This window comes from Salvelinus fontinalis, chromosome 35 (assembly GCF_029448725.1).
Source record: "Salvelinus fontinalis isolate EN_2023a chromosome 35, ASM2944872v1, whole genome shotgun sequence".
Taxonomy (NCBI): domain Eukaryota; kingdom Metazoa; phylum Chordata; class Actinopteri; order Salmoniformes; family Salmonidae; genus Salvelinus; species Salvelinus fontinalis.
Window position 1 is genome coordinate 16,435,307 of NC_074699.1, and position 26,522 is coordinate 16,461,828.

At 42.4% G+C, this 26,522-nt stretch overlaps 1 protein-coding gene across 5 annotated transcripts in view; it reads left to right on the plus strand.

Annotated features, from left to right (window-relative positions):
• Window positions 1-26,522, plus strand: part of LOC129834399 (amyloid-beta A4 precursor protein-binding family A member 2-like) — an 82,045-nt gene that overhangs the window by 3,265 nt on the left and 52,258 nt on the right. For all 5 annotated transcript variants that reach the window (XM_055899331.1, XM_055899330.1, XM_055899329.1 and 2 more), the window contains one exon: window positions 19,854-19,902. The gene's annotated coding sequence lies outside the window, so the exon portion shown is untranslated. The remainder of the gene's footprint in view (window positions 1-19,853; window positions 19,903-26,522) is intronic.

Below are 26,522 nucleotides of genomic sequence, written 5' to 3' on the forward strand. Positions count from 1 at the left end.
CACGCATAGCTGTTTAGGATGTAGGATGCGTCCTTTCATTTCTTTGCAAGCCAGACATGTAGGCTACTGATGTCCAAGGCCAGAGTTGCCCTCTGGCGGTGGGTTGTGTCCAAGATGAGATGTGTTGAAGGTTGGAGAACTCTCTCTACTGCCTCTTGTGGTGTTTGTAGACACGTCTCTCAGCCTGCAGCGCTCCCAAGGAAATCAGTTTGACAGTTGATTAATGTAGGAACTCGTTTGAGAGATGACAATCACCACCCCAGTTATTGCATGGTATTACTGCCCGGAAGGTTAGTGTATTTTTGTAGCAGTACAAATGTAAACCTTTTATCAGTAGTCTTTCTATTTTCAGATCATTTAAATGTCATATGCTATTTCAAAATTAAAAAAAACCTATGGTTCAGGAGTAATTTGGATAAAACAGTCTTTGTGATCAGATTTTTCGACCATTTTCGTGATTTGTAACCTGGCTCAGAAAGTAGTAAAAAATATGTTTTATATTTGACACACAGACACCTCTGTACGAAGTGTGTCTGTGAGCTGACGTTTTAAACCTGTGGTAATGTTCCTTTAGTACAGGATGTTAACCCTGCAGGAGAGCTGTCAGCCGTGTGCTATCACTGTGTTATGAATGATGTGAATTTGGGATGAGGAGTATAATCAGAGGCTACTCTTTGATCTCATGGCATTGGGACAGCTTTTTACACTCTAAAACATTCCTGTATGGCCCCATGCATTTCCTTCCTTCAGAATAGCTTAACTGTTTAGGGGGAATCCATCACATGGCCACTTTATGTTGTTGCTTGTCCACAGTTAAAAAATGCTCTTGAATTGGGATTGGTGTGAGTTTTCAATTTCCATGATGGTTGTAGTAAGTCATCAGGATGTGTATGTTGGAAAGGGGATTTGCATGTTTTCTAGAAGTCGTGGCACCACAGAGACAAGCTGTGTGATTACAATCTTTCATGTTTTACATTTTCAATGCATTTTGCTGGGGAACTCAGCCAACATCTAGCCGTGTGATGGCTTCAGAATACTCTGCTCATCTACCTTCACTAAAACGACATAACAAACTCTCTATCTCAGTCGAATGCTAAAAGTGAACAGAGAAATACAACTTTGGAACATCATTAAAGAACTCAACGTTGGATTATTTCCGTCTTGTTAATCAGAATTGTTCATTCAAAAACTGAAGCTTGTGGCTATATATTTGTCTTTTGAGGCACATATGTTCATTAATATGAAAGCAAAGTTAAAAACAGAAAGTCAGCAGGCGTTTTAAATGCTCTAGTGGTTAGTGAGTGATGATGGCAGCCACCATTATGCCCTGCTAGGAAGATTAGGTAATTAGCAGGGCCACCCGACCTACCTGCTGTGGAGGGATGGGAGGGACGCTGGTTACGTATTTTTAGACACTGCATTTGCCATTCCTTACCCACTAGGTGTTCAGTTAGCACAGTCTAGTCTAATGAATGATGGGGCTCTTCAAGGGGAAATCATTTCTCAGTCCACATAGAGGTTTGATTGTTCAATCAAAGTCATAGCAGGAAGGATGACTTAATACCACGTCGTGATACCATTGACTAGAGCCCCCCCCCCCCCCCCCCCCCCCCAGATCTTTTACTTTGTGTTGAGGACCGAGGGGGCCCAAGGCACTCAAGGCTGGTTTGGTTAGTGGCATATTGATTCAACACCCTTCTCGTTGATAATTTGTAACCATCATCCTTCAAAATCTAATGCCTTCTTTAAAGTGTGCTGTTTATCTGCAGGGATGAGAAATGAGGAGCACTCTGATATTCAGCCTTTTGAGGGTTTCATTGCTAGGGTGGGAAGCCTTTTGATGTGAGCTGAGCAGTTTCCTGGCAGAGGGAAAACACAGAGAGCCAGCCCCCCTGCCTGTGAATAACTCCCACAGTGTGTGTGACTCATATCTGTCTCTAGTAGAGAGCATGTTCCTCCTCATGCTCCTCTGTCAATAACTGCTTTACACTGCTTGCCTGCCACAGTTATTTCCCTTCCGTCTGTTGTTGGCGTCACACTGAACGTAATCACACCCACCTACTCTCCCCAACCCGCCCGGCCGAGTGTGAAGTATGAACGGAGTGTGCTGCTGGAGGAGAGTGGTCTGTCTCGTCAGTGACCTCTAGCCCTGGTGGATGACCCAGATGAAATGGTTTTCAGCTATGAGAGATGTGGATGTCTGACAGTCCTCATATACCAGGAGGGCATTGGGTCATATAGGCTTTGCTGAGTGTTCTGAATGAATGCTGAGACATTTACTTCAGATTTAAGGCCAAAGCTACCAGGACATGGCACTTTAATATTTAGAGCAAAAAGGGTATGCCATACAGCTGGAGAGAGTCACACACTGTGTGGAGTGAGAATATAGATGAGTGTCTAGGTATGTAGGCTTTGTATTGTAAGAATTTGAAACACTTACTAGATATAATCTTAAAGAATTAGTCACTTGTTTTTGAGAAACTTACCCTAGCTGCCGCAATGGACTTCCTCATTGCTCATTGTGCAGTGTGGGGGCGTGCAAAACAAAACAAAAATGAACAAAAGCTTCAAAAACACCCAAGTACTGTTATAAACGGACACACTGTCTGTATATCGATGTAGGTCTTCAGATATTGTACACATGACATTGTTTCCTTCTGAACCTTATCCTCAAGGCTATATTCCATTTTGTGTGACTTGAACGGTTTCCCCTACCCAGCTGGTTCTCCGTGTAGCCTGCTGCTAGAGTGGACGGGAGAGATATTTCAAACATACAACATGCAGATAAAGTTCAGAATGACACAATTTTATGTGTACAAGACCTGCCTCACTATAAAGTGTCTGTTTCTAAAAGAACGTATTTGCGTGGTTTTTTTTAAAAGCTTTTTTTCTTGTTTTTCAACACCCCCACAATGCACAACGAGCAACAAGGAAGTCTATTGGGGTAAGCTGGGATAGTGTTTCTCAAAAACAAGTGAAATCGCCCAAAAAGTGTTTGTACCCTTCTATAACATGCCATTTAGTGAACCACTCATTTAACTCCATTTTACATGTTAACTACAGTACATTATAGGGCTGGCACAGTTACCGTATAACCGACAGTTATGGATGAAGACCATCATGATTTCTGACCGCGTCACAACACCAGTACATTATATTATGTGCTGGTTTTATCGGCAGGTATATCCGTGTCATGTAAGCGGAACGAATGCTTCTGTTGAATTATCTGAGCTTTAAGGAGCCCTGATTCAAATCTCTAGACATTATGTTAATGGCGAGCTGGTGTCTCTCAGAATCAATGAGGTGATATCTGCATGTCATTTCCATATACATTAGCATTTAAATGAACTAAACCCAATTACACAGACTTTCAGAGGCTGAATGGAGCCACCTTTTGGAAAAATAAAAATTGGCAACAAAAAAAACCTTGAAACCCCTAGAGAATGGCCCATTCAAGCCTGTATAAATCATGGGTGGCACTAAAGGAAAGCTTATTAACACCCCAAGAGGGAGGCAAGGAGAATTCTCCTGTGCCTTCAAAACACCTTCAATTGAGCAAAGCGTGGAACGAAAAGCATGCAGACCGACAATCCATATTACTCTTTCATCTCGGTTCGATTCTTTCTTTTGTAAAGTAACGGGGGGCTGTAGCCTAGAGATGCATAATTTATCATTAGTAGTGACAGCAGCTTTGTGACAAGTCCGAGAGAAACTTTAGCTCCTGCCTACATTTTGTCTAAAAGTCCCTGTTATCTACATACTCTTGTTTCTCATAGTAGTTAGTATGTCTGTCTGCTTCTATTTGTCCTTGTGAATATGTAGGCCTACATTATGTAGTAGGGTTAAGCTTAGGCTACTACATTATGTGTAGGTGGGTATAGTGAGGTTGCAGGTGTGTGTGTGACCTTGCTATACCTATTACCAGTCATCCTTTACATTGCTGCAGTGTTGTGGGTAGTGGTGGAAAAAGTACCCAATTGTCATACTTGAGTATGACAATTGAGTAAAAGTAAAGATACCTTAATATATAATGACTCAAATAAAAGTGAACATCACCCAGTAAAATACTACTTGAGTAAAAGTCTGAAAGTATTTGGTTTTAAATATACTTAAGTATCAAAAGTAAATGTCACTTCTAAAATATACTTAAGCATCAAAAGTAAAAGTATGAATCATTTCAAATTCTTTAAATAAAGCAAACCTGACTGCATCATTTTTAGGCAGGGGCATACTCCAACACTCAGACATAATTTACAAATGAAGCACCTGTGTTTAGTGAGTCCGACAGATGACCAGGGATGGTCCCTTGATAAGTGCGTGAATTGGACCATTTTCCTGTCCTGCTAAGCATTGAAAAGTCAGGGAAAATGTATGGAGTAAAAAGTACATACTTTTCTTTAGGAATGTAGTCAAGTAAAAGTTGTCACAAATATAAATAGTAGAGTAAAGTACACATACCCCCAAAAACGACTTAAGTAGTACTTTCAAGTATTTTTACTTAAGTACTTTACACCACTGGTTGTGGGTCAACAAAGCCCACCTTCATCTTTGTGTGCTTCCTACGTTATATCATTATTCCTACTTTGGCTTGACTGTATTCAGTGGGCCTGCTCATTAGCCACTGTATTTCTGGGAGGATTGCATGACATTAGCATTTAGATGTAGAGAGGAGAGAGGGCTGGACACAGCTGGATTGTTTTCTCTCTCTCTGCAAGAGATGGATATTATAAACGAAAACTACCATTTCTACAGCAGCCATGAAAACATTTACTTATTTTAAGTTGTGATTTAACATGATACATTACACTGCAAAGGGCTAGCCTGCAATCAAATTTTATGAGTATAAAAAAAAACATGTATTTTTATTCTGGTTGACATGTTGCAGTAGCTCTTGTGTCTTTGGCAGTTTGAGACATTTCAGATGATGGTTAATCAATGCCATGATGGAATTAATTTAGAAACACTAGCTGAGGGAGTATGATCTATGGCATACACTGAAAAAGCTCCAACAGCTTCTGCATGACGGACAGAGAGAGAAAGAGATGTCAAGCAAGCCATCACTTCCACTGTTACAAGCAGGCAACCTCTTAAAATACAATATAAGAGTGCCCAAACAATCACAACTTTGTTTGCAAACAGCCACATGTCCCTTTCATTCTTAACCTCCAAAGGTTGATGTCCGCGGCCGCGCAGAAATTGAATTAGCATAATAAAAAAAAATCATTAAATTTCTGTCAGTTTAAGATAGAGATATGTTTTTTGCATTGGATGTGTCTCAATCCACCGCATCCTCCCATGTAACATTTCCCCATCTGTCTGTGAAAGGTGACAGAGCTAGAACGTTGTTTGTCAGACCATGAGACGTCCCGAAAATCAGTTTTCTCACAAAATTGTCTGTAACGGTTTGGCCTACAAAACTATTACTGACCCCTCTATGGAAAGATGAGACTCACAAACATGATTGTATTCTCAGTTTTGCTCTACGACCACAAGCATCTTGTGGCTCGTCTGAAGTCGGTACAGCCGATCTGCCCACTTCTGTTTGTAGTTTCCGAACAGTTTGGGTGACACACTAATATGACTCCTCTGTATAAAGGTGGGACTCTCACGTACATGTCGTTTGTTTTGCTCTAAGATGCGCACAGGCCTTACAAGACTCGTCTGAAGGTCCCAGGTACCAGTTTTTAAAAATATGGAAGTACAGTGCATTCGGAAAGTATTCACACCCCTTGATTTTTTCCACAGTTACATTAGAGCCTTATTCTAAAATGGATTTTAGAAATATTTGCAAATGTAAAAAAAAAAAAAATGTTTTTCATGAAATATCACATTTACATAAATATTCAGACCCTTTACTCAGAACTTTGTTGAAGCCCCTTTGGCAGAGATTACAGCCTCGTGTCTTCTGGGGTATGATGCTACAAGCTTGGCACACCTGTATTTGGGGAGTTTTTCCCATTCTTCTCTGCAGGTCCTCTCAAGCTCTGTCAGGTTGGATGGGGAGCATCACTGCACAGCTATTTTCACCCCCCCCCCTACCCCGGCTTAGACAGGGCTTAGAGTCCTTTAATGGAGAAAGGATATAGATTTATATTTCATGTGAGGACTGCTGGGTGATGTAAAAAGGCTGCAAAACACTGTGCTGTTGCCTTCAAATGGAATCCAATTTAGTTTGATATCTTTAAAAACCATCAGAGAGAAAGCGATGGTGGGAGAGAAAAAGAGAGGGATGAAGAAAGTGAGTAAGCGAGAGAGAGAAAGAAAAGGGGGGGGGTAAGCCTTCATGAGACAGACTGCCAGTACAGCTTCAGCTCCTCAGACATCTAGCCCTTACATCCATCTGAACGTGATCTGTTCTATCTTTTGTTTGACCAAATATTTCAGAGAGATTTCATTTGAGCTAGGCATCATAGCACAAAACGTGATGAAACCTGAATGTACAATTTTACTTTGTCAATAGTCCTACTTATGGAAGTGCACCATGTTATCCTTATGCTGTTCAGCACCTTGGACAGTTCCTTTCTGGAGTCAGTTGTAAACACATTGTGTTGTATCTGATATCCTGGTGGAACAGCTGCTTTGAACTATTGTCTTGTGAAATATCATTAGGTTCCTCACTGGTACGATGGGCAGATACCCCCTGAATTGTCACACAGATGGAGTGTCACATGTTGAAGGATGACAAACAGCAGACACATCAAAACCCTAGACGCATCAGGGGTCCTGATATGGGAAAGGAAAAGGGATATACCTAATCAGTTGTACAACGGAATGTATTCAACTGAAATGTGTTTTCCGCATTTAACCCAACCCCACTGAATCAGAGAGGGGCAGAGGGCTGCCTTAATCGACATCCACGTCTTCAGATTCATTCGTTGTAATGACTGGGTTTAAAACACTCATATCAGGGTATTTAATGATAAAGGGGATGTAATGGTAGAGTAGAAACAAAGATGGATATTACAAATAAGCACAAATGTTTTTTATGTCAACTCTGCATCACATCAAATTGATGTATTCCATCTCGGCGTTAAGGTTGACTGATCAAATGTTATGCATCATTATTTTTCTACTGTACGTATCTGACGCTGTGGTTGGGAATAAATTAATATCAATTGAAAAGTCTGACATGCCTCTGTCTTTCTCGCAGAAGTAATTCTTTCTAACAACGTTTAAAAAAAAGATTGGATTGTACTTTAGAAGACAGTGGGGGTTTTAGGTCTGACTTAGCTTCAGCCCATGTTATTCTCTCTCCTGCTCTGAAGTCTCACACTGAGAGGCAACACACAATGAAGGGGCGACGACTGAGGCATAGAACCCTGAGAAGTCTCAGCTTCACTTGCAGTGCTGTAATTTATATACCCTCCTACTGACTCGTCATGTATATCAGTTGTCAAACTCTGCTGACTAATATAGGGGGAGACAGGAGGGTAGAGCTGACACAGAACTGTCTGGGCTCTGAAGTAAGATAGTCAAAATATGAGGATGACACAGGATGAGTGTTGAACAAGAGGAGTGGCACTTCTTGACAGGGCATTCTTCTTAGTGCTTCTTAGTTTCAGAATTCGAACATCAGAATAACCTTGCTTTGTTTTCGCCATGGTGAAGATGCCAGCTCATGCATTCTAATGAGGGAATTAAGTGAAGGCGTTTGAAGGGAAGAGATAGTGACTGAAATAATATTACAAGCTCTAGTGTCAGCACTTACAGCGTTGAACGTACCCGACCTGCATGTCACCCCTGGTTTAATTCTAATCACATTCACTGGGGCAAGATGTTAATAGCCAGCCTCTAACCTCTATAATGTATTACCTGGTGTCGCAGTCATACTGCCTGGCCATGTACAGTTGAAGTCGGAAGTTTACATACACTTAGGTTGGAGTCATTAAAACTCGTTTTTCAACCACTCCACAAATTTCTTGTTAACAAACTATAGTTTTGGCAAGTCGCATGACACAAGTAATTTTCCAACAATTTTTTACAGATAGATTATTTCACTTATAATGCACTGTATCACAATTCCAGTGGGTCAGAAGTTTACATACACTAAGGTGACTGTGCCTTTAAACAGCTTGGAAAATGAGTAATTTCCAAATGCCTGAAGGTACCATGTTCATCTGTACAAACAATAGTACGCAAGTATAAACACCATGGGACTGCACAGCCGTCATACCGCTCAGGAAGGAGACGCGTTCTGTCTCCTAGTGGTCCCGTGTGGCTCAGTTGGTAGAGAATGGCGCTTGCAACGCCAGGGTTGTGGGTTCAATTCCCACGGGGGGACCAGGGTTCAATTCCCACGGGGGGACCAGGATGAATATGTATGAACTTTCCAATTTGTGAGTCGCTCTGGATAAGAGCGTCTGCTAAATGACTAAAATGTAAAAAATGTCTAGAGATGAACAGACTTTGGTGCGAAAAGTGCAAATCAATCCCAGAACAACAGCAATGGACCTTGTGAAGATCCTGGAGGAAACATCTACGAAAGTATCTATATCCACAGTAAAACGAGTCCTATATCGACTTAACCTGAAAGGCCGCTCAGCAAGGAAGATGCCACTATGGTTTGCAACTGCACATGGGGACAAAGATCATACTTTTTGGAGAAATGTCCTCTGGTCTGATGAAACAAAAATAGAACTGTTTGGCCATAATGACCATCATTATGTTTGGAGGAAGAAGGGGGGGGCTTGCAAGCCGAAGAACAATATCCCAACCGTGAAGCACGGGGGTGGCAGCGTCATGTTGTGGGTGTGCTTTGCTGCAGGAGAGACTGGTCCACTTCACAAAATAGATGGCATCATGAGGTAGGGAAATTATGTGGATATATTGAAGCAACATCTCAAGACATCAGTCAGGAAGTTAAAGCTTGGTCGCAAATGGGTCTTCCAAATGGCCAATGACCCCAAGCATATTTCCAAAGTTGTCGCAAAATGGCTCAAGGACAACAAAGTCAAGGTATTGGAGTGACCATCACAAAGCCCTGACCTCATTCCTATAGAACTGAAAAAACGTGTGCGAGCAAGGAGGCCTACAAACCTGACCCAGTTACACCAGCTCTGTCAGGAGGAATTGGCCAAAATTCACCCAACTTATTATGGGAACCTTGTGGAAGGCTACCCGAAACGTTTGACCCAAGTGAAATAATTTAAAGGCAATGCTACCAAATACTAATTGAGTGTATGTAAACTTCTGACCCACTGAGAATGTGATGAAAGAAATAAAAGCTGAAATAAATCATTCTCTCTACTATTTTTCTGACATTTCACATTCGTTAAAATAAAGTGGTGATTCTAACTGACCTAAGACATGGAATTTTTACTAGGATTAAATGTCAGGAACTGTGAAACTGAGTTTAAATGTATTTGGCTAAGGTGTATGTAAACTTCCAACTTCAACTGTATATACCGTAGACTCCAGGCTAAGGCAAATACATCTGGAGGTCAATGCGTACTATTTTATATTTTAATAACTATGTGTTTATCACAGTTCTTGCCTCAAAGCCCTTTAATTTCCTTTCCTGCTGATTGCTGCCGATATGTGTCTGCAATTTAGAGGAGAGTCCAATGATTGCTTTGGGATGCAAGGGCATGGCATCACAGAGGTGGGAAACCTTGTAAAAGGTTGATGGGGTGTAAAGTGGCCTTGGAAAAGCTTAGCAAGCCTTTAAAATGAATTGTCTGCTGAAAAGGAGAGGGTAGAGGAGATCGATGGGAAAAGATTTCCTTCTGGACCTCACCTGTTGGGGGGGGGGGGGGGGGGGGGGGGGGGTGCGTGCGCATGCGTTCCTCAGGACTGCGGAGGTGTCCATGTGCTGAGTCCGGCCTTATGTAGAGGATAGTTGACTTTCACTTATTCACCCATTTAGAATGGAGAATATTTCTGTGCATGCAGAGCAATTGAAGCCCTGTGTGTGTAATTAAGGATGGCTGATTGCATATATTCCTGTGATTTGTCTATGAATCTAATGGAGTTGACCGAGTGTTACGGCAGAGATCAACGAGCATGGAGGATGTAATGTAACTTAATGGACGTCAGCTCCTGGCATAGTATGCAGCTAAGAGGAGTTATTGACAGACAGCAGTGTGCTCCTCAATGTTTGATCTCCTAGAGGTGTCGCCCACACCGCAGCCTATTCTAGGGTCTTAACATTGTCTGCAGAACACTGGGAGAAGATCAACACATAACCTGTCTGTCACCTTTCTCAAAACGGATAAGAAGGGCAAATACCCTACACTGTTAGCAGACACTGAGAAGCTACTACACTGACTCATACTACAGTCATCACTTCCTAAGGACAGTATATGATATGTTTTTATTTATTTCACCTTTATTTAACCAGGTAGGCAAATTGAGAACACGTTCTCATTTACAATTGCGACCTGGCCAAGATAAAGCAAAGCAGTTCGGCACATACAACAACACATAGTTACACATGGAGTAAAACAAACATACAGTCAATAATACAGTGAAAAATAAGTCTATATACAATATGAGCAAGTGAGGTGAGATAAGGGAGGTGAAGGCAAACAAAATATATATATAAATAAATAAAAATATAAAAAGGCCATGGTGGTGAAGTAAATACAATATAGCAAGTAAAAAAAACACTGGAATGGTTGGTTTGCAGTGGAAGAAGGTGCAAAGTAGAGATAGAAATAATGGGGTGCAAAGGAGCAAAATAAATAAATACAGTAGGTAAAGAGGTAGTTGTTTGGGCTAAATTATAGATGGGCTATGTACAGGTGCAGTAATATATGAGCTGCTCTGACAGCTGGTGCTTAAAGCTAGTGAGGGAGATAAGTGTTTCCATTTTCAGAGATTTTTGTAGTTCGTTCCAGTCATTGGCAGCAGAGAACTGGAAGGAGAGGCGGCCAAAGGAAGAATTGGTTTTGGGGGTGACCAGAGAGATATACCTGCTGGAGCGCGTGCTACGGGTGGGCGTTGCTATGGTGACCAGCGAGCTGAGATAAGGGGGGACTTTACCTAGCAGGGTCTTGTAGATGACCTGGAGCCAGTGGGTTTGGCGACGAGTGTGAAGCGAGGGCCAGCCAATGAGAGCGTACAGGTCGCAGTGGTGGGTAGTATATGGGGCTTTGGTGACAAAACGGATGGCACTGTGATAGACTGCATCCAATTTATTGAGTAGGGTTTTGGAGGCTATTTTGTAAATGACATCACCGAAGTCGAGGATTGGTAGGATGGTCAGTTTTACAAGGGTATGTTTGGCAGCATGAGTGAAGGATGCTTTGTTGCGGAATAGGAAGCCGATTCTAGATTTAACTTTGGATTGGAGATGCTTGATGTGAGTCTGGAAGGAGAGTTTACAGTCTAACCAGACACCTAGGTATTTGTAGTTGTCCACATATTCTAAGTCAGAGCCGTCCAAAGTAGTGATGTTGGACAGGCGGGCAGGTGCAGGCAGCGATCGGTTGAAGAGCATGCATTTAGTTTTACTTGTATTTAAGAGCAATTGGAGGCCACGGAAGGAGAGTTGTATGGCATTGAAGCTCGCCTGGAGGGTTGTTAACACAGTGTGGGCCAGAAGTATACAAGGGCCAGAAGTATACAGAATAGTGTCGTCTGCGTAGAGGTGGATCAGAGACTCACCAGCAGCAAGAGCGACATCATTGATGTATACAGAGAAGAGAGTCGGTCCAAGAATTGAACCCTGTGGCACCCCCATAGAGACTGCCAGAGGTCCGGACAACAGACCCTCCGATTTGACACACTGAACTCGATCAGAGAAGTAGTTGGTGAACCAGGCGAGGCAATCATTAGAGAAACCAAGGCTGTCGAGTCTGCCGATGAGGATGTGGTGATTGACAGAGTCAAAAGCCTTGGCCAGGTCAATGAATATGGCTGCACAGTACTGTTTCCTATCGATAGCGGTTAAGATATCGTTTATGACCTTGAGCGTGGCTGAGGTGCACCCATGACCAGCTCTGAAACCAGATTGCATAGCGGAGAAGGTATGGTGGGATTCGAGATGGTCGGTAATCTGTTTGTTGACTTGGCTTTCGAAGACCTTAGAAAGGCAGGGTAGGATAGATATAGGTCTGTAGCTGTTTGGGTCAAGAGTGTCCCCCCCTTTGAAGAGGGGGATAACCGCAGCTGCTTTCCAATCTTTGGGAATCTCAGACGACACGAAAGAGAGGTTGAAAAGGCTGGTAATAGGGGTGGCAACAATTTCAGCAGATAGTTTTAGAAAGAAAGGTCCAGATTATCTAGCCCGGCTGATTTGTAAGGGTCCAGATTTTGCAGCTCTTTCAGAACATCAGCTGACTGTATTTGGGAGAAAGAGAAATGGGGAAGGCGTGGGCGAGTAGCAGAGGGGAGGCCAGTGCTGTTGACCGGGGTAGGGGTAGCCAGGTGGAAAGCATGACCAGCCGTAGAAAAATGCTTGTTGAAATTCTCAATTATAGTGGATTTGTCGGTGGTGACAGTGTTTCCTATCTTCAGTGCAGTTGGAAGCTGGGTGGGGGTGTTCTTATTCTCCATGGACTTTACAGTGTGCCAGAACTTTTCTGAGTTTGTGTTGCAGGAAGCAAATTTCTGCTTGAAAAAGCTAGCCTTGGCTTTTCTAACTGCCTGTGTATACTGGTTTCTAGCTTCCCTGAAAAGTTGCATATCACGGGGGCTGTTCGATGCTAATGCAGAACGCCATAGGATGTTTTTCTGTTGGTTAAGGGCAGTCAGGTCAGGAGAGAACCAAGGGCTATATCTGTTCCTGGTTCTAAATTTCTTGAATGGGGCATGCTTATTCAAGATGGTGAGGAAGGCATTTAAAAAAAATATCCAGGCATCCTCTACTGACGGGATGAGATCAATATCCTTCCAGGATACCTCGGCCAGGTCGATTAGAAAGGCCTGCTCGCTGAAGTGTTTCAGGGAGCGTTTGACAGTGATGAGTGGAGGTCGTTTGATCGCTGACCCATTACGGATACAGGCAATGAGGCAGTGATCGCTGAGATCTTGGTTGAAAACAGCAGAGGTGTATTTGGAGGGCAAATTGGTTAGGATGATGTCTATGAGGGTACCCGTGTTTATGGAATTGGGGTGATACCTGGTAGCATGTTCAACCATGTACAGATGTAGGATCTTCATTTGAGCCAGTTTGCTACAGCAGGAAAATAATCTGGCAGCAACAGGACATGTTTAAACAGGTTAAACATAAGGCTGGGCGATATGATATGTATAAGGCTATAAGGCTGTATAAGGCTGGGCGATATGATATGTATAAGGCTATAAGGCTGTATAAGGCTGGGCGATATGATATGTATAAGGCTGTATAAGGCTGGGCGATATGATATGTATAAGGCTATAAGGCTGTATAAGGCTGGGCGATATGATATGTATAAGGCTATAAGGCTGTATAAGGCTGGGCGATATGATATGTATAAGGCTATAAGGCTGTATAAGGCTGGGCAATATGGTCTGAAAATCATATATAGATTTTTTTCAAAATGATGGGCGACTAATGATATGTATAAACAAAAATATATATATAATAATCTCTAGAAGCGTTGTTGTACAATTCAAGTTAATATACACTGCATTTCAAACAGTCAGCAATTGTCTAATGAATTCAGGGCTTGTAAAGTTATATCTATGCTAAATATAATCCTTCCACAACCATAAGACCCAATAATAATTGCATTATTTTATCAAAATAGTTGAACCTGCTTTTTTTTTGCAATAATCAATTATCTGGCTTTCAAGTCTGTCTATGAAAATGCCCTTTTTAGTTACAAATGTAACTAGAACCATGCATAACTAATAATGACTAACTTCTTGTAGCAGGCATTAGGCTATAGAGAATTAACACAGGTCTCATCAACAATATCTTAAGCCCACGTTAGTGATTAATAACCAGCTAATATTTATGTTTCAACATCAAGTTGAGCCAACTTTGATCTATTTGCTAGCTAACAAGTTTGAACAGTTGAATTGTTCTGAATTTTTGTTCTGTCTGTCTCCAATTGTTTGAAAAGCATGAGAGCCCGTCCACTTTGTTCAGCTGTTGAAATCAAGTGGTCTACCTTATTTCTCAGAATGAGAATGAGTTGCCAATTCCTTATATAATTGTGTTTTATGCTTATTGCACATTTATAAAACACAGGTTAGACAGCTAGTATACGTTTTTGGCTAAAATGCTGCTAGCGGTACCTTAATGCCGCGCGCGACAAACTGATTCTGTAAAGTGTATGCTCAATGTTCATTGATACCCTTGTTTTAGCAGTGTCTGACCTGCTTGCAATTTGATAGTTGAGACAAAAAGGGTATCGTTCGAAAAGTTATCTTCTCCTCTAGTACAGTAAAATGTCTCAATGTGTTTTGGTGTCCACATGACCGATTCTGCAAATGAAAGTAGCGAGTTGAAACCGCTTGTCAGAGAGGAAGACGAGATCTCTCAATTTTGTTGGTGTGAGAGGCAAGAGGGGCTTGATGTGTGTGTGTAAACCATAGAAGAAGAGGCGAAGTGAGAAGTTTCACTCCCGCTAAAATCTGTCCAAAAATAAAGCCAACTGCGTGTCTATGGGTTTATTTTGGACCGAGTCTTGTCGCCTGCCTTCCCGCCTTTGGGACAACAACTCCCATTGTTAGGGCAGAGAGGTGCATCTCGTCATTATATACAGACCTCTGGTGTAAATGGGGAGGCGCACACAGCACAGAAGGATCGAAAGAGACGAGACCAAAAATACAATACGGGAACAAGCGGACATAAACACTCATAAAAACGGAGAATAACAAAACCTAGATTTTTGCGATACATGCGTTTGGAATATCACGCAAAAACACAATTTAGAATTAATCCAATTAATTTGATATATCGCCCAGCCCTAGTTAAACAGAGCGTGCGTTTACCAGCTGGCAAGTGTCTTCACTGACATTTTCAACATCTCCCTGACTCAGTCTGTAAAACGGCAAGGTAACCTGTCTAAATGACCATCGCCCTGTAGCACTCACATCTGTAGCCATGAAATGCTGTGAAAGGCTGGTCAGGGCTCACAACACCATCATCCCAGACACCCTGGACCCACTCCAATTCGCATACCACCCCAACAGATCCACAGATGACGCAATCTCTATTGCACACCTACGTGAGAATGCTGTTCATTGACTACAGCTCAGCGTTCAACACCATAGTGCCCTCCAAGCTCCTCACTAAGCTAAGGACCCTGGAATTGAACACTTCCCTCTGCAACTGGATCCTGGACTTCCTGATGGCACGCCAACAGGTGGTGAGGGCAGGCAACAACACATCTGCCATGCTGACCCTCAACACGGGGGCCTCAGGGGTGCGTGCTAAGGCCCTTCCTGTACTCCTTGTTCACCCATGACTGCGTGGCCGCGTATGACTCTAACACCATCATTAAGTTTGACGACGATGGTGGTAGGCCTGATTACCAACGACAATGAGACAGCCTATAAGGAGGAGGTAAGAGACACTGCCAGGACAACATCTCCCTCAACGTCACCAAGACAAAGTAGCTCATCGTGGACTACAGGAAACGGAGGGCTGAGCATGCCCCCATTCTCATCGACGGGGCTGTAGTGGAGCAGGTTGAGAGCTTCAAGTTCCTTGGTGTCCACATCACCAACTAACTATCATGGTCCAAACACACCGAGACAGTTGTGAAGAGGGCACGACAATGCCTCTTCCTCCTCAGGGGGTTCAAGAGATGTGTCATGGGCTCTCAGATCCTCAAAAAGTTCTACAGCTGCACCATTGAGAGCATCTTGACTGGCTGCATCACTGCTTGGTATGGTAACTGCTTGCCATCCGACCGCAAGGTGCTACAGAGGGTAGTGTGGACGACCCAGTACATCACTGGGGCCGAGCTCCCAATGTGTCAGATGAAAGCTCAAAAAATGTGTTAAAGACTCCAGCCACCCATGTCATAGACTGTTCTCTCTGCTACCGCATGGCAAGCGGTACCGATGCACCAAGTCTGGAACTAACAGGACCCTGAACAGCTTCTACCCCCAAGCCATAACACTGCTAAATAGTTAGTCCGGGTAGCTATTTGGTTAACTATTTAACTATCTGCATTGACCCTTTTTGCACTAACTTGTTTTTGACTCATCACATACTCCAATGCTTGACTCCAATGCTTCCCACAGTTGTCAAGTTGTCTGGATGTCCCAGCAGCATTGCAGTTCTTGACACAAACCGGTGCACCTGGCACCTACTACCATACCCCGTTCAAAGGCACTTCAATAAGGGATCATAGCTTTCACCTGGATTCAGCTGGTCAGTCTATGTCATGGAGAGAGCAGTTCTTAATGTTTTGTATACAGCTAAGTTATTGTTACTCATTATTACTCATTGTGTGTCTATTATTACTGTTATTATTATGTGTTTTACTTTTAAATGATGTCTCTTTTCACTCTCTCTGCATTGTTGGAAAGGGCCTGTAAGTAAGCATTTTACTGTTAGTCCACAACTGTTGTTTACGAAGCATGAGACAAATACAAATTTTGATATTTTTTTGTAGGGGTTGATACATTTTACATTAGGGCAAATCAAGTCTGACATTTTTAAGTGGAAATTAGAAACTTTAAAAGCCTTTTAAAACCTTACACTGCAAGTTTGCATATCCTGCTGTGCAGGAAATTTTCATCAACAGAAGGGTGATACAATTAATATCCTACATATGTAGCTAGCTACTATATTAGGCTATATGTTCTCACCACATGTCAGATGTAACCATTTGACAGGCCTACTGATACTGTAAGTTTGGCACAGTATTTTGGTTTTTCATATTGCTGTAATGTACTGTAATTGGTTATTTCTAGATAATGCATTCAGATTGATTGTGAGTTGTTGCAGGTGTTGGTAACTTTCCTCCCATCAACAGAACACGTGTCATTTGTTGGCGTCTCCTGTGACTGATCAGAATGGTCCTATGCAGAGAAGTAGCAGCTGCAGTGTACTGCAGTGTGAGCGGGGCCTCAGGGACCAAACGGAGCCCCAGGGCATGAGATGATACTGCAGCCAGAGCACAATGTGACTACGTGGCTGAGTGGGAGAGACAGTGGTGTTGCTGACACTTTATCGGTCTGAGAAAAGGAGAGAGTGTGTCTGCACGCTTGCGTGTGTTTGTGTTGTATGTGTGTGAGAGCGCCGGACACATTCCAGTCGCCGAAGAAAACGTGCTGATTGTTTTGTGCCTTGAGAAGTTGAGCAAACCAGAGGAAATGTCCCAGATAAACTTCAAATACCCGAAGAGGAGGTGATAATATATGAATAACTGGCATAACTGGCACTGTGTTCTCAGTAACTAACACAGTTGGCTGGTTTCTGTGTCTTCCCCTGGGAGGATGTGTCACGTTCCTGACCTGTTTTCTGTTAGTTTGTGTATGTGTTAGCTGGTCAGGACGTGAGTTTGGGTGGGCAGTCTATGTTTTCTGTTTCTATGTTGGTTTAAGGGTGACCTGATATGGCTCTCAATTAGAGGCAGGTGGTTTTCATTTCCTCTGATTGAGAGCCATATTAAGGTAGGTGTTTTACACTGTTTGTTTGTGGGTGGTTGTCTCCTGTGTCTGTATGTATGTTCGTGCCACACGGGACTGTAGCGTTTGTTTGTAGTCGTGTACCTGTTCGTGCGTTCTTCAAGTTATATGTAAGTTCGTGTCCAGGTCTGTTTTCATCGTTTATTTGTTTTGTAGTTTATTCAAGTATAGTTCGTTTTCTGTCTACGTCGTGTTTGTTGTTTTGTCGTGTCTTAAATAAATCATGTCATCATACCTCGCTGCACATTGGTCTTCAGATCCCTCTCTCCTCGTCTGAGGAGGATTTAGAGTATCGTTACAGGATGAGTCACACAGCGCTGCTTACTATTGGTTCAAACAGTTTCATCGTCAGATGGAACGTGGGCATTGTTTGGTAGATAGTTCAGCTGTGTGCTACTTGCTCATATATTTATCACCTGGCAATGCTTCTTCTGGCTCTATCAGTTCTCCTAAGCATTTAGATATGCTGCGCTTATGTTATAGATTTTTCTTGATTCGATTTTCCTGTGTGCCGCACATAACAATTATTTGTTTATACCCCGTCTTAATTAAACCAAATGATGGTTGATAATTAAAATGGCTGAACAATGCCATTGAGCACAGGCATGGGGGCAGGGGGCCACAGAACAACACTTAGACTATTCCTAACCAGCACACCTGTCAGACTGCGCCAGGGGATTTGACATAGGCTAATAGCAGGAGTGAACCCACATGGCCCCTGAGAACCCGTGATGGCTGACAGTGAACATCAGCACTCTATAGTCATGGCATCTCCCACATGCTCGTTGAGTGACACTCAGGTCTCCATGCTGTCAGCAGGCTCTCCTCATCCCTTCTCTTCCCTCCTCTCCTCATCTCTCCTCTCCCCCTGACAGCTCCCCTGACAAACTAACTGTCCCTCTGAAGCTGGATGGATCCTCTCTAGGCTCTAATTGTGGAGTGGAACATTGAATGTGGATGTGGAAGTATTCCTTCACAGACAAGATGTGGGGCTGAGATTTACACTGGCTGGACTCTGCTACAGTAGCCTGTCGGGCACAGCATGTGACTCCAGCCATTTGTCAAGATTTGCGGGAGAATCTGCCCTGTTTCCACCCAGACTGATCTTAGCTGCCGATGGCAACCTCTCCTGGAAGGAAAAGTAGAATGCGACTTGTTAGAATGCAGTAAGCCTACGCCTTTATCCTTCTGAATCCGAGATGGAGGCAAACACCGAGGAAAACAATTCTCTCACTTCACACTGAGGGCTCAGGGGATCAGTCTTGTTTCCTCTGGTGTTGTTTTACTTTGAAGCACCTCTCCCCTTCAGTATCAGCTGATGTTGGTAAAGGGAGACAGGCTGTTTCAGAACATCAAAGAAGCAGCCCAGCTTTAATCAGCACTCCAGCCTGAGCACGAACAGAAGCTATCTCTGGATAGGAAGATGTGGTAAGATAACATTACCGTCTCTGTGCTGTGGTCTTAGCCTTGATTAGTGTAAGGAATCTCTTCAGTGAGGTTCGCGTGTCCAAATGAGTCTTGGTAACAATACAATGTGCAAATCACTTCCAGTGCCACCTGAAGCCTTGAGGGGAGGAAGGATGTGTCGGCACAAGGGTTATCATGCAGAAAACATCTGGCCAGAGGGAGGTGTGTTCCTGAAAGAGATAGCATTATGTGTGTGTGTGAGTGAGAGAGAGTACAGTCAAGCAGCAGCATCCTCTTCCTGTGCTGCCTGTCTCAATTGGCAACCCCCCTCTCTCCTTCTCTCCCTCCCTTTCTGCCTCTCTCCCTCCCTCCATCTCTGCTCCCTCTCCCCATTATGGCGCCAACAGAATAGAGCTACTTAATGAATCAGAATCTTTGTGAGCCCGTACTCAGTAATCATATCACACTAAACTGAGTGACAACTTTTTTTTCTCCTCTCTTAAATGTGTTAGTGCTTGGGTTTGTTGCTAATCTAAAGACATACCAGTTCCTTTCAGGATGCTCCCCTCCAAGCCAGAGATAAGCTCAAAAGTGCTCTTTGTTGAGTGCATTGGCATGAGGATCTGATCAGCTGTGACAGGAAGTACCCTGAGAGCATGTGATGTCTACATGTGCTCACTGCTCTAACTCTCCTGTTTAAAGATTGGGCTTTTTGAGCATCTCGTCTTTATTTGTGCGGTGTTGCTTAAAAACCAATTAGGAAATCTTGCTGTGAGTGGCGCAGTAATGATGTTGTTTTGGCCCAAAAGCCAGACTACTTTATTACCAAGGGACTGAGGAAGGAGGGGGGTGATAGATCAAGGCTTTACTGTCTGAGCTGAACAAGTCGCCTCTTCACCATGCTCAGCCTTGTACTCTTTTTGTTTCAGGAGTGCACCTGGGAAATAGACCACATCAGCCAGCAACCTACAGCTATTGGTGAGTATTTATGCCTATTTTGGGGTTACTACTTTCCAGCATTAATGGGTTTCATTCTCATGGTTGTTATAGATGTGCTGCTGTTGTTTAAACTAGGTGGCTTTATTAGATGGGAAGGTGGGATCAGGTGCACATCTCAATGACAATGTGTGCTTTTAAAAAGGTTGTTAGTCATATCCTCTGCCATTGAATGTTCCAGTTAAGCTAATTAATCGGAGCTATGCACATCTCAACTCAAGGCTCCTCTGTGCTGTAGTCTTTTCTGTTTGAATGCTCATCACTGTCCTATGATCCTACTGTTTACCATGTGATATGTTGCCGTTGTGAGAGAGACCTGTAGGGCACAGGGCATCCTCTGGGACCACCTGGGCTCTCTGTAGAGAAGTGTGAAATTGACACGGAAGAACTGTGTGAGGGAGGGGTAGATGAGGATGCACAATGATCGAAGAGGAGGAGGGAGGTATCGTGGGAGAAGTCTTTGAAGACGTTGCAGGGCCGAGGAGAAAGAAGAAAACTAATAGTTGATCAACCCAAAACGCTGTGAACCTCTTTAAGGCAACCCTCTCCTCATCACCTATTCATCTTCAGCTGGAATATTTATACACAGCCATCCTTTGAGATAGACTGAGCAACAGTTACATTTTTTAGAGGAGAGGGCCAAGCTGCCAGTCAGTAGCCTTGCAGGTCGCTTCACAGTGGGAGTCGTGGGTGACTGTGGTATTACAGCTGCTAGACCTTTAGCTTGGCAGTCAGACACTCAAACATCCAATCATCATACTAGTATCTCATGGTGTGAGTAGGACCATAGCAGCATAAGGCTTTTGTATCATTAAACAGAATGTGCAATAACTGAACTGCTCAAGCAGTGAGGTAGACCGAAAACATGTCAGCTATACAATACTCTATATTTGCCTGGCTACCCAACCTCCTTGCTCCGGCCAAACGCTATGCCACACCCACGGACGTTATTTTCTTCTCCGCAATGAGTCTGGATCTGAGTACCTCCCCGGCAATTTCAAGAACGCAAACACATTCTAACCATTCTGATTGGTCCCAGAAACCGGTGGGTTGGGCCAGAGCCAGAACACACATGGGTAAAGCGGCGTTTTGAAAATGTGTCGTTGGCTTTGATAATCTGATTGGTTAGAGAGTACAAAACCCTCATTGTGACGTCACCACAAACGACTTCAACGATGACAGTCTCAGACCTGAAGTATGTAGCGAATATAGAGCAGTGGAAGAATTCAGTTTGAGTCTTCAGGCGAAGTCAGCTGTCATTCTTCTTCTCATGATGTGACATTTCATTTCAAGAGTAGTTCCATATGGTATAGGAAGAAGAAGCACCATGTTGATGTGTACTCTGTTACTGTCAGAGCAGAGAAGTGAAAATAGTAGGTGAAACATCTCCAGGAGGAGGAAATATGTTATTGTCATTGAAATCCTGTATGTTATTGTCATTTCATAAAATTGTAAATGGATACATTTGCATTGTAAAATATGTTATAGAAATGCTGATCAATATTTTATTTTCCCTTTTGTAACACGTCATTAACATTATTCAAACATACTGCACTCATACCCACAGAGGTGAAAAATAGAACAAAGTATGATTGTGGTCCTGCTTGCAGATTGGCCGAGGAGTGTTCGAGCTGGAACAATATTGTGCCAAGGATGGAATGAAATGTTCACATCTGTTTCAGTATCACTTAGCTTTCGATTAACATGCCCTTGACAGAACGACGGTTAGCCAGTTTGGCTCTGCTTCGTGCCCCACAACATCCCTAGTCTTGCCATTAGTGATGACATACCATCAGGGTTGGGTAGTAATGGATTACATGTAATGTAATCCATTACATGCAACAACAACAAAAAATCCATTACTTTACCAGCAAAAATATTGTAATCAGATTATAGATACTTTTGAAAAACGATGATTACTTCTAGAATTATTTACAAATTCATACAGGGTGTTTGCAAAAATAATCTTTGATACCTTGCTGTTTTCTCAATCATGTCAAATCAGCATTGAAAAAAGGATTTAAGTCAGAGACTACTAGGATGACACACCAAATGCATTTGATGGATCGCGGGAGAAGGGCAGGAATAGGCTTTTTTAGGCTACAGTCCAAGCTATGTCTTCTACAGGTGCGACTGCTGTCGGCATCCAAAGATTATCCAACTTGAATAAACGCTTGGAGGTAAGAATGACAGCAGTGCTGTAGCCTAGAGGGCGATACGGATATCACTTGTTATTAATATCTACATTGATGTGAATCACACTGCTGCTCACTCATTTAGCTATTTACACCTTACAGATTGTGGTTGTGGATGGCTGTGCACAAATGTATTCAGTTCCTTCCGAAAGTATTCAGACCCCTTGACTTCTTCCACATTTTGTTAGGTTACAGCCTTATTCTAAAATGTATTAAATTGTTTTTTCCCCCTCAGCAATCTACACAAAAAATATCACATTTACATAAGTATTCAGACCCTTTGTAAGAGCACCTTTGGCAGTGATTACAGCCTTGAGTCTTCTTGTGTATGACGCTACAAGCTTGGCACACCTGTATTTGGTGAGTTTCTCCCATTACTCACTGCTGATCAAGCTCTCTCAGGTTGGATGGGGAGCGTTGCTGGACAGCTATTTTCAGGTTTCTCCAGAGATGTTTGATTGGGTTCATGTCCGGGCTCTGGTGAGCCACTCAAGGACATTCAGAGACTCGTCCTGAAGCCACTCCTGCATTGTCTTGGCTGTGTGCTTAGAGTTGTGGTCCTGTTAGAAGGTGAACCTTCGCCCCAGTCTGAGGTCCTGAGTGCTCTGGAGCAGGTTTTCATCAAGGATATCTCTGTATTTTGCTCTGTTTATCTTTGCCTCAATCCTGACTAGTCTCCCAGTCCCTGCCGCTGAAAAACATCCCCACAGCATGATGTTGCTACCACCATGCTTCACCATAGGGACGCTTGGCATTCAGGCAAAAGTGTTCAATCTTGGTTTCATCAGACCAGAGAATCTTGTTTCTCATGGTCTGAGAGTCTTTAAGTGCCTTTTGGCAACCTCCAAGCGGGCTGTCATGTGCCTTTTACTGAGGGGTGGCTTCCTTCTGGTCACTCTACCATAAAGGCCTGATTGGTGGAGTGCTGCAGAGATGGTTGTCCTTCTGGAAGGTTCTCCCATCTCCACATAGGAACTCTGGAGCTCTGTCAGAGTAACCATCAGGTTCTTGGTCACCTCCCTGACCAAGACCCTTCTACCCCGATTGCTCAGTTTGGCCGACTGGGCGGCCAGCTCTAGGAAGAGTCTTGGTGGTTCACCAATTCTTCCATTTAGTGATGGAGGCCAATGTGTTCTTGGGGACCTTCAATGCTGCAGAAATGTTTTGGTATCCTCCCCCAGATCTGTGCCTCGACATAATCCTGTCTCTTGAGTTTTACGGATAATCCCTTCAAACTCATGGCTTGCTCTGTCAACTGTGGAACCTTATATAGACAGGTGTGTGTGCCTTTCCAAATCATGTAAAATCAATTGAATTTTCCACAGGTGGACTCCAATCAAGTTGTAGAAACATCTTAAGGATGATCAATGGAAACAGGATGCACCTAAGCTCAATTTTGAGTCTCATAGCAAAGGGTCTGAATACTTACGTAAATAAGGTATTTCTAAAAACCTGTTTTCTCTTTGTCATTATGGGGTATTGTGTGTACATTGCTGAGGACTTTTTACATTTAATACATTTTAGAATAAGGCTGTAATGTAACAAAATGTGGAAAAAGTCAAGGGGTCTGAATACTTTCTGAAGGCACTGTATGTGTATTTTAACCCAATAATGGTTGAAATTAAGACGTTTAAGCTGCCTATCAATCATTGTTTGTGACCAGTGGACAGCCAGTGAAAAATGCGCACTTCCAACAGCTGCATAGTGCGGATCCCAGCCTATAGAATAAAAGTTTGAGTGTGTTCCTACCTTCTAAACTCCTCCATGGTATTGGGCTCCATACTTTCAACAACTAGTTTAATTTAAGAAGAACACAACTGGTGCTTTTATTGCTCAATCTAATTTGTGCTGATTCAAAACAAAATATCCATAGGCCTAACATACATATGTGTCACGTTCCTGACCTATTTATGTTAGTTTGTTATGTGTGTTAGTTGGTCAGGACGTGAGGTTGGGTGGGCATTCTATGTTTTCTGTTTCTGTGTTGGTTTTGGGTTGCCTGGTATGGCTCTTAATTAGAGGCAGGTGTTTGGCGTTCCTCTAATTAAGAGTCATATTTAGGTAGGCGTTGTCACAGTGTTCGTTGTGGGTGATTGTCTTCCGTGTCTGTGTAATTGTTTGCACCATACGGGACTGTTACGGTTTGTTCGGTTTGTGTAGTCTAATTGTCCTATTCGTGCGTTCTTCTTGTTTTATGTGAGTTCGTCGTATAGGTTTGTCTACACCGTTTGTTGTTTTGTTAGTTTATTCAAGTTCGTGTTTTTTCGTTAATAAAATGTCATTTCACTACGCTGCGCCTTGGTTCCCTCAATACTCCTCCTCTTCTGAAGATGAAGAGGAGGAGGACCGCCGTTACAATATGCTCAAACTCGGACACTTTTGACAGACTTAAAGGGGCAATACGTAGTTGCTACATCCATTTTTAGACTTATAAATTAATGATATACTGTATACTCATTGATTCTTAAAGAATATAACTTATAAATGCCTCATTAGTTCAACTGTCACACCCCATGAGAACCCAAAATATAAGCTTGTTTTAATCCACTGTTTGTAAATGTAAACAAACACTGTATAGCCTCAACATGGTTAAAACGATACTTTTGACTTCATAGATGGTCAGGCCTTGCATCCTTAGCTCTGTCTATTAGTTTGAGAGTGGTTACAGGCCCATCCCTCAGCTTTTTACCAAAACAGAGTCAGGGTGGCCCTTGGTTATTGTTTCAACTGTGGATTCTCCCATTAAACAACCTTAAATTATCTAGATATCAAATTGTCACCAACAACAAAAAAATTAAACAATAGGCCTATAGGAAATGCAGCATATGGCATTAATCTTTCACATGCAAATAGCACTTTTTGGTAGTGCTCAAGGCATGCCATTCCATGAGAGCAGCATTTATTTTTCAACTCGAAGCAATGAGCCTAATCAGTCCTCCATGACAACAAAATCATAAACAGTTTTTGGGTTATGCTCAGGTAAAACAGTTTGGCTAATCTATATTACCAAGTCCTATTCTTGAAGATCAAGGGGCATAGCCATGGGAAGTAAGGGTGCTGAGGATGCTGCAGCATCCCCTGAAAAATCTGAATTCAAAAACTATGTTAATACAATTATTGTATTTTTTCCTCATAAGAGCAGTGCACTGGGCCTTTACTAGTCCTGTATATTTACTAGTCCCCCTCATACCCCCGTCAGCGAAAAAAAATCACTCCACCCCCAAACGTATTCCCACAGCTATGTCAAGGGGTATTACACTATTTGGAATGACTGGAAATCTGGCAGGCTTTGGTTTTTTTAACCTGATCCTATTATTATCTGTAGTAAAAAGAAGTGGGTTAGAAGCCTACATAACCAACCCATGAAGTAAAATCCATTTATGGCCAGCTATGTAAACTCTAACATTGATTTATCCTGCAATAGATGTTGTTCAATTGTTTATATTCATTTTTGTCTTCTAGTGCCTCTTAAGAGGAAAGTAATCAGATTACGTTACTGAGTTTGGGTAACCCAAAAGTTACGTTCCTGATTATAATTTTGTAAAGTTAACTAAACGGATTCCATTTAGAAGTAACCTACCCAACCCTGCAGACCATGGCCTCTTGTGTATTACCACATTAGGAGAATCAGATGCATACACAGGAAATTGAACTCTAATTGAAGAAAAAGTAACTCTGCCAGAGAAAACATTTGGTCCCAGTCTAAAAAGAGTAAAAGATACTCTGGCAACAGAGTTGCCTTCTTTTTTCAGAGTTGTATATGCTCAATTTAGTGTTGATATTTAACTCTGCATCATTTCACTCCGTACAGTATTAATTGAAAATAACTGTTACTTTTTTAATTCTCTGCTGTGTTGTTCAGTACTCTAGAGTAATGTTTACAATATAATCCAAGAGTTAATTCAACTCCTATGGAGTCAAACTCAACACTGTTTGGGGGTTTTAATGGTCCCATTTAAGGTGTAATGAGTCATTGAAATATTTCTTGTCATATTATGGTGGCTTACAATGTGACATCCAATCTCTATTGCAGGACTCATCATCTACATTCAGCCGCGGGACAATTTCTTTTCTTGAGCAGATGGTCAGGCGGCCGGAGCATGATTACAAATAATTTGTAAACTGCAAATTAACCACAATAAGACCAAACAGATATAATATTTGACTAAAATATAATCATTTCAAACTTTGCTTACATTTGTATATGGTCACATATATCTCTCTGTTATGCATGGGAATACTTTGGAACAGATGTCCAAATTCTAAATCACTTGTGGCTGATTTTCTGTTTGTTTTTTTTACAGTATTTTATGTCCAACAATTAATAAAAAATACACTGAACAAAAATATAAATGCAGCATGTAATTATTTGGTTCATCGCACTCTAGCGACTCCTTGTGGTGGGCC